General features: G+C 42.6%; 1 non-coding gene across 1 annotated transcript; it reads left to right on the top strand.

Moving 5' to 3' along the window:
- The first annotated feature begins 424 nt into the window (after positions 1 to 424).
- Trnat-ugu (transfer RNA threonine (anticodon UGU)) lies at positions 425 to 499 on the top strand. The gene has a single exon. It is a non-coding gene; the product is annotated as a tRNA-Thr (tRNA).
- The last annotated feature ends 13,777 nt before the right edge of the window (positions 500 to 14,276 follow it).

The raw sequence follows: 14,276 nt of genomic DNA, 5'->3' as shown, positions 1-14,276 counted from the left end.
AACAGAAAAAAGATGGATAGAGCATCTGCCATGTAAGCAGGAGATCCCGGGTTCGAGTCCCGGTCGGGGCACTCATTTTCATCTGTTTCCGTTACGTATGTCAACACCAGTAAGCAGCTAAGGGTGTTCATTTCATTCTAACGAGCTGCATGGTCACCGATGGTATCTGTTCTTTCGGACATGTCCGGAAGAAGAGATACCATCTTACTATATATAGTTACGGCTCACCGGCCACTTGACCATCTTCTTCTTCTGTGCGAATGCACAAACAGTGCCCGAACTCTTACGGGAATCGGCAACGCGCCGCGAGTAATGAGTATAATGGGCGGCGGCACTACGAATGTAGTAGGGACAATACGTTGAGAATGTGGGTTTCGCGGGAGGCGTGCCAGAGATAAATCCCTGCAGCCGCGCTATCCTCTCTGTTCTCGGTGGCTCAGATGGATAGAGCGTCTGCCATGTAAGCAGGAGATCCCGGGTTCGAGTCCCGGTCGGAGCACAAATCTTCATCTTTCCCCGTTGACGTATGTCAACGCCTGTAAGCAGCTAAGAAAGAAAGAACAGATACCATCTTAGTATATATAATGTAAGCTTTCCCACACTGACACGGAATTTTGTACACACCGGGTTTCCTAAGTCCCAAATCATCTTTCACAGAGCTGAGCAGTGCCTAATCCTAGAAGGTGGACGGAACACACTCTTAATGTTAAAATTCCTTAAAATTCGTCCAATCGTAAACGATAAGCCTCCAGCATAAGGAAGGAAGGCCACCGATCTATGTTCCTCTTCATACACCTCCGGAGATGGTCCAAACTCCATAGCCCGACGAATCTGCTTCTCGGAGTATCCATTTTCCTTAAAAACAGCCATCAAATGCTCAAGTACTTGGGTTAAGCTGTCCGCGCCGGTATTGACATATGCTCTCCGTACCAAAGTCCTAAGGACGCCACTGCGTTGGTGTGGTGGATGACAACTCTTAGGATGCAGACACCAATCTGTGTGCGTCGGCTTTCGGTGAACACTGTGTCCCAAAGTACCATCTGGTTTTTTATAAACCATAACGTCTAAAAATGGAAGAATCCCATCATTTTCAACCTCCATAGTAAATTTTTATACGGGGATGAAGGCAGTTGAAGTGGTCCATAAATCTGTTAAGTGCATCACGACCATGCGGCCAGACGAAAAAGAAATTAGGCAATAAATCGTTTTCTTAGAGATTCAAATGGTTCAAATGGCTCTGAGCACTATGGGACTCAACTACTGAGGTCATCAGTCCCCTAGAACTTAGAACTACTTAAACCTAACTAACCTATGGACATCACACACATCCATGCCCGAGGCAGGATTCGAACCTGCGAGCGTAGCGGTCACGCGGTTCCAAACTGACGCGCTTAGAACCGCACGGCCACACCGGCCGGCGTTTTCTTAGAGACAATTCACTGTTTTCGAACACAGAATATGTTCAAAGCCCCTACTGCAAATCGAAGTTGATGATATGGGTCTGTAATTAGGCGGATTACTCCTGTTTCCTTTCTCGAGTGTTGGTGTCACTTGTGCAACTTTCCAGTCTTAGGTACAGATATTTCGATGAGCAAGCGGTTGTATATCATCGTTAGATATGGAGCTATTGTATCAGATTACTCTGAAAGGAAAATGACTGGCATGCAGTCTGGATCGGAAGCCTTGCATTTATTAAGTGATTCAAGCTACTTCACTACACCGAGGATATCTACTTCTAAGTTACTCATGTTGGCACTTCTTCTAGATTAGAATTCTGGAATATTTACTTCGTCCTCTTTGGTGAACGAGTTTCCAAAACCGTGTTTAGTAGTCTGCTTTAATGTCACTGTCATCAGTGACATAACCGCTGGTGTACTTTATACATGACCAGAGTCTCTTTGGGTTTTCTGCCAGATTTCGAGACAGTTTCGTTGCGGAAACTACTAAGAGCATCTCGCACTGAAGTTCGCGCTAAATTTCGAGTTTATGTAAAATTTCACCGGTCTTGGGGATTTTGGATTCTTTTAAATTTGGCATGCTTTTTTCGTTGCTTCTGCAAGAGTTTTCTAACCCGTTTAGTATACCAGGGGGGGGGGGGGGGGTCGAATCAGTACCATCGTTTATTAATTTATGTGGTACATATCTCTCAATTGCCATCGATACAATTTCTTTGAATTCAAACCACATCTGGCCTACGCCTACAGAGTCAAAAAATGGTTCAAATGGCTCTGAGCACTATGGGACTTAACATCTATGGTCATCAGTCCCCTAGAACTTAGAACTACTTAAACCTAACTAACCTAAGGACAGCACACAACACCCAACCATCACGAGGCAGAGAAAATCCCTGACCCCACCGGGAATCGAACCCGGGCGTGGGAAGCGAGAACGCTACCGCACGACCACGAGATGCGGGCCCTACAAGTCATATTGGAAGGAGTGGAGACTGTGTTAGGTAGGCGCCTAGCTAATTCTTTAAATAGATGTACTTTGCGTTTATTTTTGTTGAATTTGGATGTTACGGTATTCAATCTCGCTACAACTGCCTCGTGGTCACTAACCCTGTATCTGACATTATGACGTCCATTTGTTCACGCTTACTTGTTGCTAATAGGTCAAGTGTGTTTTAGCAACCATTTACACTTCGAGTGGGCTCCACACCTAATTGTTCGAAATAGTTTTCTGAGAAAGCATTCAGTGCAATTTCGGACAACGTCTTACACCTACTGCCGGCTTTACACATGTATATTTCCCAGCATATCGAGGGCAGATAAAGTAGTCACAAAAAAAGTCGATATCGATACTAGCAAGATATCGTCCCGGGAACTCCAAGACGTTCGAGAATACTAACAAAAATTTTTTTCGCGTAATATCACAAATTAACAATTTTCGGATTTCTTTACTTTACTTGCACTGCGAAACCTTATGTCTTGCCAAATTTCATGATTCTAGGTCAACTGGAAGTATTCTACAGGTTTTGAAGATTGAGTTTGCGAGTATCAACATATGTTGACATAAATGGCCGTATCTTTTGACTTAGAAGCGTGAATGTTTTCCACCGCCAAGGGACGATATACCTCAGTTAGTGACATAAACGTTTACCCGTTCCTGAGAAAAAGAGATTTTAGTAGACGAGCAGGCGGGCAGTCGGATAACAAACGACAATTTTTTTTCATTTGATATGATTACAAATTAACAATTGTCGGAATTTTTCCTTTATTTTTACTGTGAAATCTTACTGCTTGCCACATTTCATGAGTCTAGGTCAACGGGAAGTGAGTTTTCTGGTATCAAAATATGTGTCATGAATGACCGTATTTTTCGATTCCACTGGTTTAGAAGCTTACATTTATTACACCGCAAATGGACCGTATACCTTAGTATGTGGCATAAATTTCAACTTGATACGTGTACTCGTTCCTTGGAAAATGGGATCTTAGCCGACGAACAGACAGACAGACAGACAGGAAACAGATCTACATACAGTCAGACAACGAAGTGGGCCTATAAGGCTTACGTTTTTACCGACGGAACCCTAACAAAGGTTTTTTTGTTGCGGGGAGATATTTTCACAGCATTTCAATCACCAAAATGGCTCTGAGCACTATGGGACTTAACAGCTGTGGTCATCAGTCCCCTAGAACTTAGAACTACTTAAACCTAACTAACCTAAGGACATCACACACATCCATGCCCGAGGCAGGATTCGAACCTGCGACCGTAGCAGTCGCGCGGTTCCGGACTGCGTGCCTAGAACCGCGAGACCACCGCGGCCGGCTTCAATCACCAACTTTCTCCTCTGTAAACGGGAAAAGTAAGCGAAAATATTTTATTTACGCCAGCCTACATAGGAAGAAATGATCATCGTAATAAAATGAGAAATGAGAACTCGTACGGAAAGATTAAAGTGTTCATTTTTCCCGTGATCTGTTCGAGAGTGGAATGATAGAAGAATAGTCTGAAGGTAGTTCGATGAACCCTCTGCCAGGAACTTAAGTGTAAATTGTACAGTAGTCCATAATCATTTTGTAATCGTTGGAGGAGACTAATCATCCCGCCAATCAGTTGGGATAATTATAGTTTTGTTAGTTGTAGGCGTGATAACACATCCAGTAAAACATTACTAAATGCCTTCTCTGAAAACTAACAACTACAGATAGTTCAGAAATCCACCAATGATGGCAACAAACAGGCCTGACCTCTTTGAGGAAGTCTACATCGAAACTCGTGTCAGCGACCAACGGGATTTATAGCAAAAATGAATACCAAAACACACTGGCAACTAAAACAAGCAGAAATATTTAATGTTCGCCATACTATACAGAGAAATAACACTGTAATACCTGAATGAGGAACTTGAAACTTTTAGCTCAGGTCAGGAGCATGTAGAGGAACTATGGATTAGGGCTGAGTAGATAGAGAGGTGCTGAATGAAACGCGTTTGCCAGTCAAGAGAGCAATACGTGACGCATTCTGTGACTACCACAGCAGAATATTGTCAAATGATCTTTCACGTAACAAATGGTTGAAATGGCTCTGAGCACTATGGGACTTAACATCTGAGGTCATCAGTCCCCTAGAACTTAGAACTACTGAAACCTAACTAACCTAAAGACATCACACACATCCATGCCCGAGGCAGGATTCGAACCTGCGACCGTAGCGGTCGCGCGGTTCCAGACTGAAGCGCCTAGAACCGCTCGGCCAACACGGCCGGCTTTCACATAACCCTAAGAAATTCTGGTTACATCTATGTAAAGTCTGTTAGCCGCAACACAGTTAGTGTTCAGTCCCTAGCTAATGAGACAGGAACTGAAGTTGAGAGTTGCAAAGCAAAAGCCGAATTGCTTAACTCTGTTTTCAAATGTTCCTTTGCAAGAGTATTGTCCTCTCTTAGTGTCAATGGCGTTAAGAAACAGCTGAAATTGTTAAAACGGACGAAGCTCCAGGGCCCAATAGTATGCCTGTCAAATTCTATACCCAATTCGCATCTGTGCTAGCCCTTCTGTTATCTATATCTATTGCTGATCCCTCGAACAAAAAAGTGTGCCCAGTAGTTGGACGAAAGCACAGTTCACACCTGTCTACGTGAAGGGTAGCAGAAGTGATCCACAAAACTATCATCCAATACCCTTGACATCGATTTGTTGTAGAATCTTAGAACATATTCTGAACTCAAAGGTGATGAGGTATCTCGAACGGAACGACCTCCTCAATGCCAATCAGCATACATCATACGTAACCCAACTCACACTTTTCTTACGTGACATCCAGAAAGCCATGTATCAATACAGCCAGGTAGGTGCAGTATTTCTCGATTTCCGAAAAGCATTTGACTCAGTCTCACACCTACGCTTATTATTAAAAGTATGATCACGAAATATGTGTCGCGCGAGATTAGCCGAGTGGTCTAGGGCGCTACAGTCTTGGACTGTGCGGCTGGTCCCGGCGGAGGTTCGAGTCCTCCCTCGGGCATGGGTGTGCGTGTTTGTCCTTAAGATAATTTAGTTTAAGTAGTGTGAAAGCTTAGGGACTGATGACCGTAGCAGTTGAGTCCCATAAGATTTCACACACATTTGAACATTTTGAACGAAATATGTGACTGAACTGAGGATTTCTTGGTAATGAGGAAGCAGCATGTTACCTTGGATGGAGAGTCATAGTCAGATGTAGAATTTAGTTGTGCCTCAGGGAAGCGTGCTGGGACTCTTGCTGTTCATGTTGTATATAAATGATCTTGTGGATAATATTAGTAGAACCTCAGACTTTTCGGAGATGATGCAGTTACCTACAACGAAAGACAGTCTGAACGAAGCTGTACAAATATTCAGTCAGACCTTGGGACGATGTCAAAGTGATGCAATAATTGGCAGCTTCTTTTAAATGTTTAAAAATGTGAAATTGTGCACTACACAAAACAAAACACATTGTCCTATGAATATAATGTTAGTGAATCACGGTTAAACTCTTTAAACTCTTAAAATATACGTTGGTGTATCACCTGGTAGGGACATGAAGTGGAACGATCTCATAGGTTCAGTCGTGGGAGAGTGCTTGCAAATCACTCGTGCGACACATCTTAGAATAATGCTTAGGCGTATGGGACCGGTGCCAAATGGGACTGGCAGGGGATATCGAGCGTATGCAAAGAAGGGCAGCAGGAATGCTCACAGGTTTGTTCGCCCCGAGGGAGAGTGCCACTGAGATGCTGAAAGACCTGGACTGGCATTCTCTTGAAAATAGGCGGGAACTATCCCAAGAAAGTCGGCTAATAAAGTTTCAAGAAGCGGCTTTAAATGATGACTCTGGGAATATAGTGCAACCCCATACATACCGCTCCAACAGGGATCGTGAGGATAAGATTAGATTGTTTACAGCACACGCAGAGGCATTTAAGAAATTATTTTCCCCGCGCTCCACGCGTGAGTGGAACGGGAAAAACCCGTAACAACTGGTACAGTGGGACGTACCCTCTGCCATGCACTTCACAGTGATTCCCAGAGTATATATGTAGATGTAGTAGTATATTTCGTCTTACAACTAGGCTACCCTTTTCAGAAAAAGGATTAGCGTCACCTCGAAATCATTCATTCAGTAACTAGAAGTAACCATAAGTGTGTTAGTGCAATGTCTGTATTTAACAGTGTCTGTATCGTTCGATGCTACGTCCTTCGGACCTGCTTATTTTGTGCCAAAGCCAAGGCAACATGACGAGAAAAATGAGTCTCACTGTGCCGGAATAACAATTTTGCGAGCACTGTGGGAAGCAGACACTGGGACATACGGAGATTTATGTCAGTCTCGAAGTTTTTAGGATAGTCGAAGTGGTTAAGGTGACCACTTGCGACAAGTGGGAAATTCGTGTTCGACTCCCGGTTCGCCACAAATGTTCACAGTCATGTTTCCAGTGAACTGAATTGCTGTTGTGGCACCATATTCGCAATTTGTGAATATATTTCATGAGTAAATGTATGTTAGTATTGTCGAACCAAGGAAAGTCTGCTGTTCAAATGGTTCAAATGGCGTCACCTCGAAATCATTCATTCAGTAACTAGAAGTAACCATAAGTGTGTTAGTGCAATGTCTGTATTTAACAGTGTCTGTATCGTTCGATGCTACGTCCTTCGGACCTGCTTATTTTGTGCCAAAGCCAAGGCAACATGACGAGAAAAATGAGTCTCACTGTGCCGGAATAACAATTTTGCGAGCACTGTGGGAAGCAGACACTGGGACATACGGAGATTTATGTCAGTCTCGAAGTTTTTAGGATAGTCGAAGTGGTTAAGGTGACCACTTGCGACAAGTGGGAAATTCGTGTTCGACTCCCGGTTCGCCACAAATGTTCACAGTCATGTTTCCAGTGAACTGAATTGCTGTTGTGGCACCATATTCGCAATTTGTGAATATATTTCATGAGTAAATGTATGTTAGTATTGTCGAACCAAGGAAAGTCTGCTGTTCAAATGGTTCAAATGGCTCTGAGCACTATGGGACTTAACATCTGAGGTCATCAGTCCCCTAGAACTTAGAACTACTTAAACCTAACTAACCTAAGGACATCACACACATCCATGTCCCAGGCAGGATTCGAACCTGCGACCGTAGCGGTCACGCGGTTCCAGACTGAAGCGCCCAGAACCGCACGGCCACACCGGAAAGCGTGCAGTTAAAGGGGCGAGGAGAAAGAGTAAGTAATATGTCTTTTACGCATGCGCAACATGAGTAGAGAAGTCTTTGTGGCAAACAGTTGTACCATTGTCAACGTGGCATGTGTCGCAATGTTGGTAGTTCAGGTTGCAGCGCCGGCGCCAGTTCAAAATGTTCAAATGTTTGTGAATTCTTAAGGGACCAAACTGCTGAGCTCATCGGTCCCTAGACTGACACACTACTTAAACTAACTTATGCTAAGAACAAGACACACACCCATGCTCGAGGGAGGACTCGAACCTCCGGCGGGAGGGGCCGCGCAATCCGTGACATGGCGCCTCTGAACCGCGCGGCCACACAGCGCGGCAGAGCCAGTTGACATGCCTACAAATTGTCTGCGACTTCCTCTGTCGCGGTTGCATTTCAATCAGTAATAAAATTCCAGCTGCATCTTCACAGTATTGTCTTCCTTCTTGCGAAACTTCGTCTTCTTTGCACTTCAGCAAATGATGTTGCACAGTGGAAAAGTACTGAACTCGCATTCGGGAAGACGATGGTTCAAATCCTCACCCGACTTTCCATGCTTAGGTCTCTCATCGTTTTCTCAAAACACTTGCCGGTAATTTAGATGCTGGGATGGTTAGGCTGACCAGATTTCAAGGAGAAAAAACCAGGACACTTGTGTTTATAAGTAATTTCATTACTACACTTACGTTTACCTTTCTTGCCAGTTATCGGATGTTTTGAAATTGACAATGCGCCTATGAAGATGTAGCAGCTGAAAAACTCATAGCAAGAATGAATTTTAATTTTGTGAATTGGATAGGAAAATGTAGGTACATTACACACAACTAAAATTCTTTTCTTCAGAAACAAAAAATACTGATAAATACCTTTTTAATGCAATGGCATGGATATATTTTGTGCAATGTTTAGTCACTTGCTAGTTAAATAGGTACAATTTGTTAATCCTAAAAACTATGTAATATGACTAATTAATAATCAGTTACAGATAATATATTTCATACTAAAATTTAAGATTTCGTTTGACTGCAGGCTGTTACGGCAAGCGTACATATATGCCATAAAATGGTCAACATACACTACAAACGCATGCCGCATTGTTCACATTCTTCAGAAAATTAACTTCAATGTGACTGCAGTCTTTTTAGGAGAAATGGTCCAAGTGATGCTTTTTATACCTCCTTTGGTTTTTGGTTCTACTTGTCTAGAGGGCCATAAAGTGGAAGGGCGACAAATAAGAGGCTCGAGTAGGTAATACCTGCTTTTCAACATACACTGCCGGCCAGTGTGGCCAAGCGGTTCTAGGAGCTTTAGTTTGGAATCGCGCGGCCGCTACGATCGCAGGTTCGAATCCTGCCTCGGGCATGGATGTGTGTGATGTCCTTAGGTTTAAGTAGTTCTAAGTTCTAGGGGACTGATGACCTCAGATGTTAAGTCCCATAGTGCTCAGAGCCATTCGAATCACTTGAACCATCAACATACACTATGTGATCAAAAGTATCCGGACACCCCCAAAAACACATATTTTTCATATTAGGTGCATTGTGCTGCCACCTACTGCCAGGTACTCCATATCAGCGACCTCAGTAGTCATTAGACATCGTGAGAGAGCAGAATGGGGCGCTCCGCGGAACTCACAGACTTCGAATGTGGTCACGTGATTGGGCGTTACTTGTGTCATACGTCTGTACGCCAGATTTCCACACTCCCAAACATCCCTAGGTCCACGTTTGCGATGTGATAGTGAAGTGGAAACGTGAAGGGACACGTGCAGCACAAAAGCGTACATGCCGACCTCGTATGTTGACTGACAGAGACCGCCGACAGTTGAATATGGTCGTTATGTGTAATAGGCAGACATCTATCCAGACCATCACACAGAAATTCCAAGCCGCATCAGGGTCCACTGCAAGTACTATGACAGTTAGGCGGGAGGTGAGAAAACTTGGATTTCATGGTTGAGCGGCTGCTTATAAACCACACATCACGCCGGCAAATGCCAAACGATCCCTCGCTTGGCGTAAGGAGCGTAAACATTGGACGATTGAACAGTGGAAAAACGTTGTGTGGAGTGACAAATCACGGTACACAATGTGACGAGCCGACGGCAGGGTGTGGGTATGGCGAATGCCCGGTGAACGTCATCTGCCAGCGTGTGTAGTGCCAACAGTAAAATTCGGAGGCGGTGGTGTTATGACGTGGTCGTGTTTTTCATGGAGGGAGCTTGCACCCCTTGTTGTTTTGCGTGGCACTGTCACAGCACAGGCCTACACTGATGTTTTAGGCACCTTCTTGATTCCCACTTTTGAAGAGCAATTCGGGGATGGCGATTGCGTCTTTCAACACGATCGAGCACCTGTTCATAACGCACGGCCTGTTGCGGAGTGGTTACACGACAGTAACATACTTGGCCTGCACAGAGTCCTAACCTGAACCCTATAGAACACCTTTGGGATGTTTTGGAACGCCGACTTCGTGCCAGGCCCTACCAACTGAAATCGATACCTCTCCTCAGTGCAGCATTCCGTGAAGAATGGGCTGCCATTCCCCAAGAAGCCTTCCAGCACGTTATTGAACGTATGCGTGCGAAAGTGGAAGCTGTCATCGAGGCTAAGGGTGGGCCAACACCATACTGAATTCCAGCGTAACCGATGGTGGACTCCATGAAATTGTAAGTCATTTTCAACCCGGTGTCCGGATACTTTTAATCACATAGTGTTTTTCTTATTCTTTCTTTAGTCATAAGACTGTTGGAATCAAAAGCGGTAGGCCTATATATTTTGAATATATATATATATATATATATATATATATATATATATATAATCGGAAGAGAAATATTATTGCAAATATTTTGTTTCTCGATTAATTATGTGACACGAATGGTTTTCTCGGGACACCAGGACATTTGTGTGAAAACTGGGTCTGTTCCGGCAAAACTGGGACGTCTATTTAGTCAAGGGATGATTCCTTTAGAAAGAACACACCAGGGTCCTTCCCTATTTTCCTCCAATCGGAGCTTGTGCTCCCTTTTTCATGATCTCGACGACGAAAGCACAATCGATAATCTTCCTTCCTGTCTTTCTATGTACAACCTCCGTGATAAACAATTTATCGAATATTTTTTAGGAACACGGAGCCAACGTCTGTGCCCTCAACACATTTACCTCTTTTGTATATGAAATGTCTTTCAAATATTGGCGCTCTTGTAAATTTCTTTATGCTCGTCCCTTCCACACTGGCGCATTCCTGTCCTGTTCCCTAAGAAATTTCGTCCGTGAAATCATCCTGTTTGTCACCGTTAGTCACTTTTAGATATGCGATTATTTTCGTTCATGTAATCTGTTGAATAATCAGACTGCACACTTTTTCTGTTTCGTACTTTGGACAGGTCTGAGATCAGAATTCGTTAATGATGTGCGCCTTGATTTTTTTCTTGTATATTCAAAGTTATTATTGAATACATCCAAAGTTATTCGATAGTTGTTATACTTCCATTATTTGCAAGAGAAATTAAAATCGGTTTGATAATGATTTTTAATAATGATTATTATTAAATGAATGAATGGCAGCACTAGAGGTATTCATTTTTGACAAATGTGTCATGGTCACAGAAATGCGTTGTATCTGTTGCTAGTGTTCATCTGTGCATGAAGGTGTGACATCTTTCAGCATTCCCTGCATTTCTCGTCGCTTTTCGGGGTATATTGTTGAAAATTTGCGGTGGGAAGAGAAGTATGGATGTCAGAGTTCTAAAGTGCCGGATACAGCTGTGGAGTGCCGGAGTTTCCTTTTGCTTTAAACTTCTACGGCCGTAGTAGTTCCAGTTTCTGTAGTGAACGATCTGGGTTTGAAAGGCATTATTACAGGTGTTCTTAATGAACATTATTGTAATTAATTATACTTTGCGGATCGTTAATCAGAGGTTCACATACACATCAACAGCTTTTTGTGCAGTACATTACACAGTGCGCAGAAATGTATGACATCAACAACGTTAACGATGAGATATGGAAGTAAGTACCCGACATACTGTTACAAAACCAGACACATAACGTAAAAATTGTATGTACTATTTACTAATAGAACTATGTAACTGCATATCGCTTGAGAACGCCAATGCAGGCGAAATAAGCTTATCGCGTAAGTGTACAACGCTTGAATAAACCTTCAGAAAATAGCAGCTTTCTCCTATAATATTAACTATTCACGTCATTCATGCTAGTTAGGTACATTTCGCGCTGCCTGTATTTCCGAAGTTGCCCTTTATGTTGCTAGTGTGGTTCGATATATTCTGCGAACACCTACAGTAACAGCTTATTGCTACAGGTTCAATTGAATATGATTTATTATCGTTAAGCAATTATTACTAAATTCATGAAAATTTTGTTTGAAAGCAGTTCAGACCATTTAATCATGAATTCTGAATGGTTAAAGACAATGTGTTGTACCGGACCGCCAGATCTCTTAAAAACTTTTTTTCGAAGTGACGTTATAGGAAAAACGAAATAGTGCACAAGATTTTAATATCACTACTTTCTGTCTTCAGTATGGATGCGTCACTTCTAATAGGCAAAGATTTTTTTTTTTTTGTAAGTGAAATGTAGCGAATGTCCGTTTCGTTAATTCAGAGCACGTGTAATTCATTGTTTCTTATCTAATTGTTTTACGCAATTTTATGATTATCTTATGAAGTCAGGTCGTTAACCGTCAGGTTTGCCTGCACAGGATATTGATAAAAAAATTTCAAAGCCGCATCTCGATGACCTTCAGTACAACTATATTTTAAAAAGGTTCACGTTTTGCAAACGTCCGACAGATACTAGCTTCATCTCACTAAAAGATAACGTAGAATTAGACGGAGGTAAATGTACACTACAATCTAGTACCGTGAATAACCGCAGATGGATTTGAAACTCAAATGCAAACATTTCATGACCTCAGTAAAACATATACTATATATTTATCGTTTGATTTCTCGGACGCACTGCCCTGCTTTATTGCTCGGGTATCACGCACATCTCCGACGTACGACGTGTAACTTAGGAAACAAGTTTGCGCTGTAGTATAATATTAGATTCAGTACCGGTTCCACCTGATAGATATTTAACGCAGTTCTCTAAAATCAGTAACATGCGTGTCAGAGCGGTTCCTAAACCCATGTCTCGATAGATTTCTTTCCTGGATCATATAAGCAATTGTTTTGAAACGACTACACGACACCCTTATGGCCGGAAGGAAGGAAGATTTAGGTTTAAAGTCCCGCCGACACTGAGGTCATTGTCGGACAGCAAGGACATAAGTCAGTGGGAAGACGAGTCTGTTGGAAATGGTAAACTGCGGTGAATCAAAACGATCACCAAGGCATGGCGAACCATATGCCAGCCACGCTGAGGGAAAGAAATGATGTTGACCAAGTTACAAATAGGACATTATCCATTGACATAAGGTTTTCTTCTCGCAGAATCATCCAGGACTTGTTCATATGCTGGCGTACAAGAGCGCCAAATGATAGTTTGTAGGAGTGATGGGTTCAACCGGGAGAGATAGAGAGGGAGGGGGGGGGGGGATATATAAAGCATTTTCAATATTTTGGAAGACGAATAGCGACTTGTAAGTAGCCATAAAGACTTGTAAGTAGATATAAAAAGGTTCCATTTCCGGCCCTGTTAGAAAATTGTGTAATACCGTCTTTTAAATCATTTTCTTGAAAGAAAACACCTGATTATACTATATTTTTCCTCTTCCCCGAGAAGTAGGAGTCCGCCCCCACCCCCCTTGCCGCCAGTATGGGCGCAAGCAGGGCCCTCTACTTGTTTCAAGACCTGTTCACCATCCCAGACGACATCAACAACTGTAAAACTCATTTTAATTTTTTTTTTGTGAAGTATCATGTTTCCTAACCAAAGTGTTGGGGAGGGAAGTGTTAGAGACTCTGAGTGGTTTGCTCGCTCACCCCCCTGCCCCTATTTTTTTTTTTTTTTTTTTTTTTTTTTACAGTAGTCACCTTCCATATACGGGCAATGTGTCATTAACATCTTTTTCCAAACGATTGGAGGATTTTTATACGTGAAAACCACATATTTGTGCCAACATACCCCGACATTGTGAAGAAATCTGCTAACGTCTGTTCCACAGAAATTATCAGCAATTTTGCTTGTGAGAGCTGACATCATTCAAACCATGATAGCCTACGTTTTTAATGATCTCCAGTAAGAGCTCTTATGATCGTGCCTACATCCAACATCGTCAATGTAGCTGGCATGTGTAAGTGTACGAATGTTTTGCACTAGTAAACTCTGAAGAAAAACTTAGCAATATTTTCAGTCTTCTTTGTGTGCCTATTAACCACTCAAGACCTCAACTACTCTGCCTAAGAAAAAAAGTAATGCACTTTCAAGAGGGAGGAGCAAATGAGATGAAACTTCATAGTTTGATTGGGTATATGATGTTATTTCAATGATTACAAAATCGAATCAGGTTTATAAAAAGCTTGAAGGTATGAGCCCACTTACCATTATGTTGTTGCACCTCCCCACTCCGCCACCCCCCACCCCTGGCATGGGTTCATGCACTAATTTGGTTGGGAAGGGTATAATAAAGCT

The sequence above is a fragment of the Schistocerca serialis genome, chromosome 2, assembly GCF_023864345.2.
Source record: "Schistocerca serialis cubense isolate TAMUIC-IGC-003099 chromosome 2, iqSchSeri2.2, whole genome shotgun sequence".
NCBI lineage: Eukaryota > Metazoa > Arthropoda > Insecta > Orthoptera > Acrididae > Schistocerca > Schistocerca serialis.
This window is presented reverse-complemented; position numbering and strand designations above follow the sequence as displayed.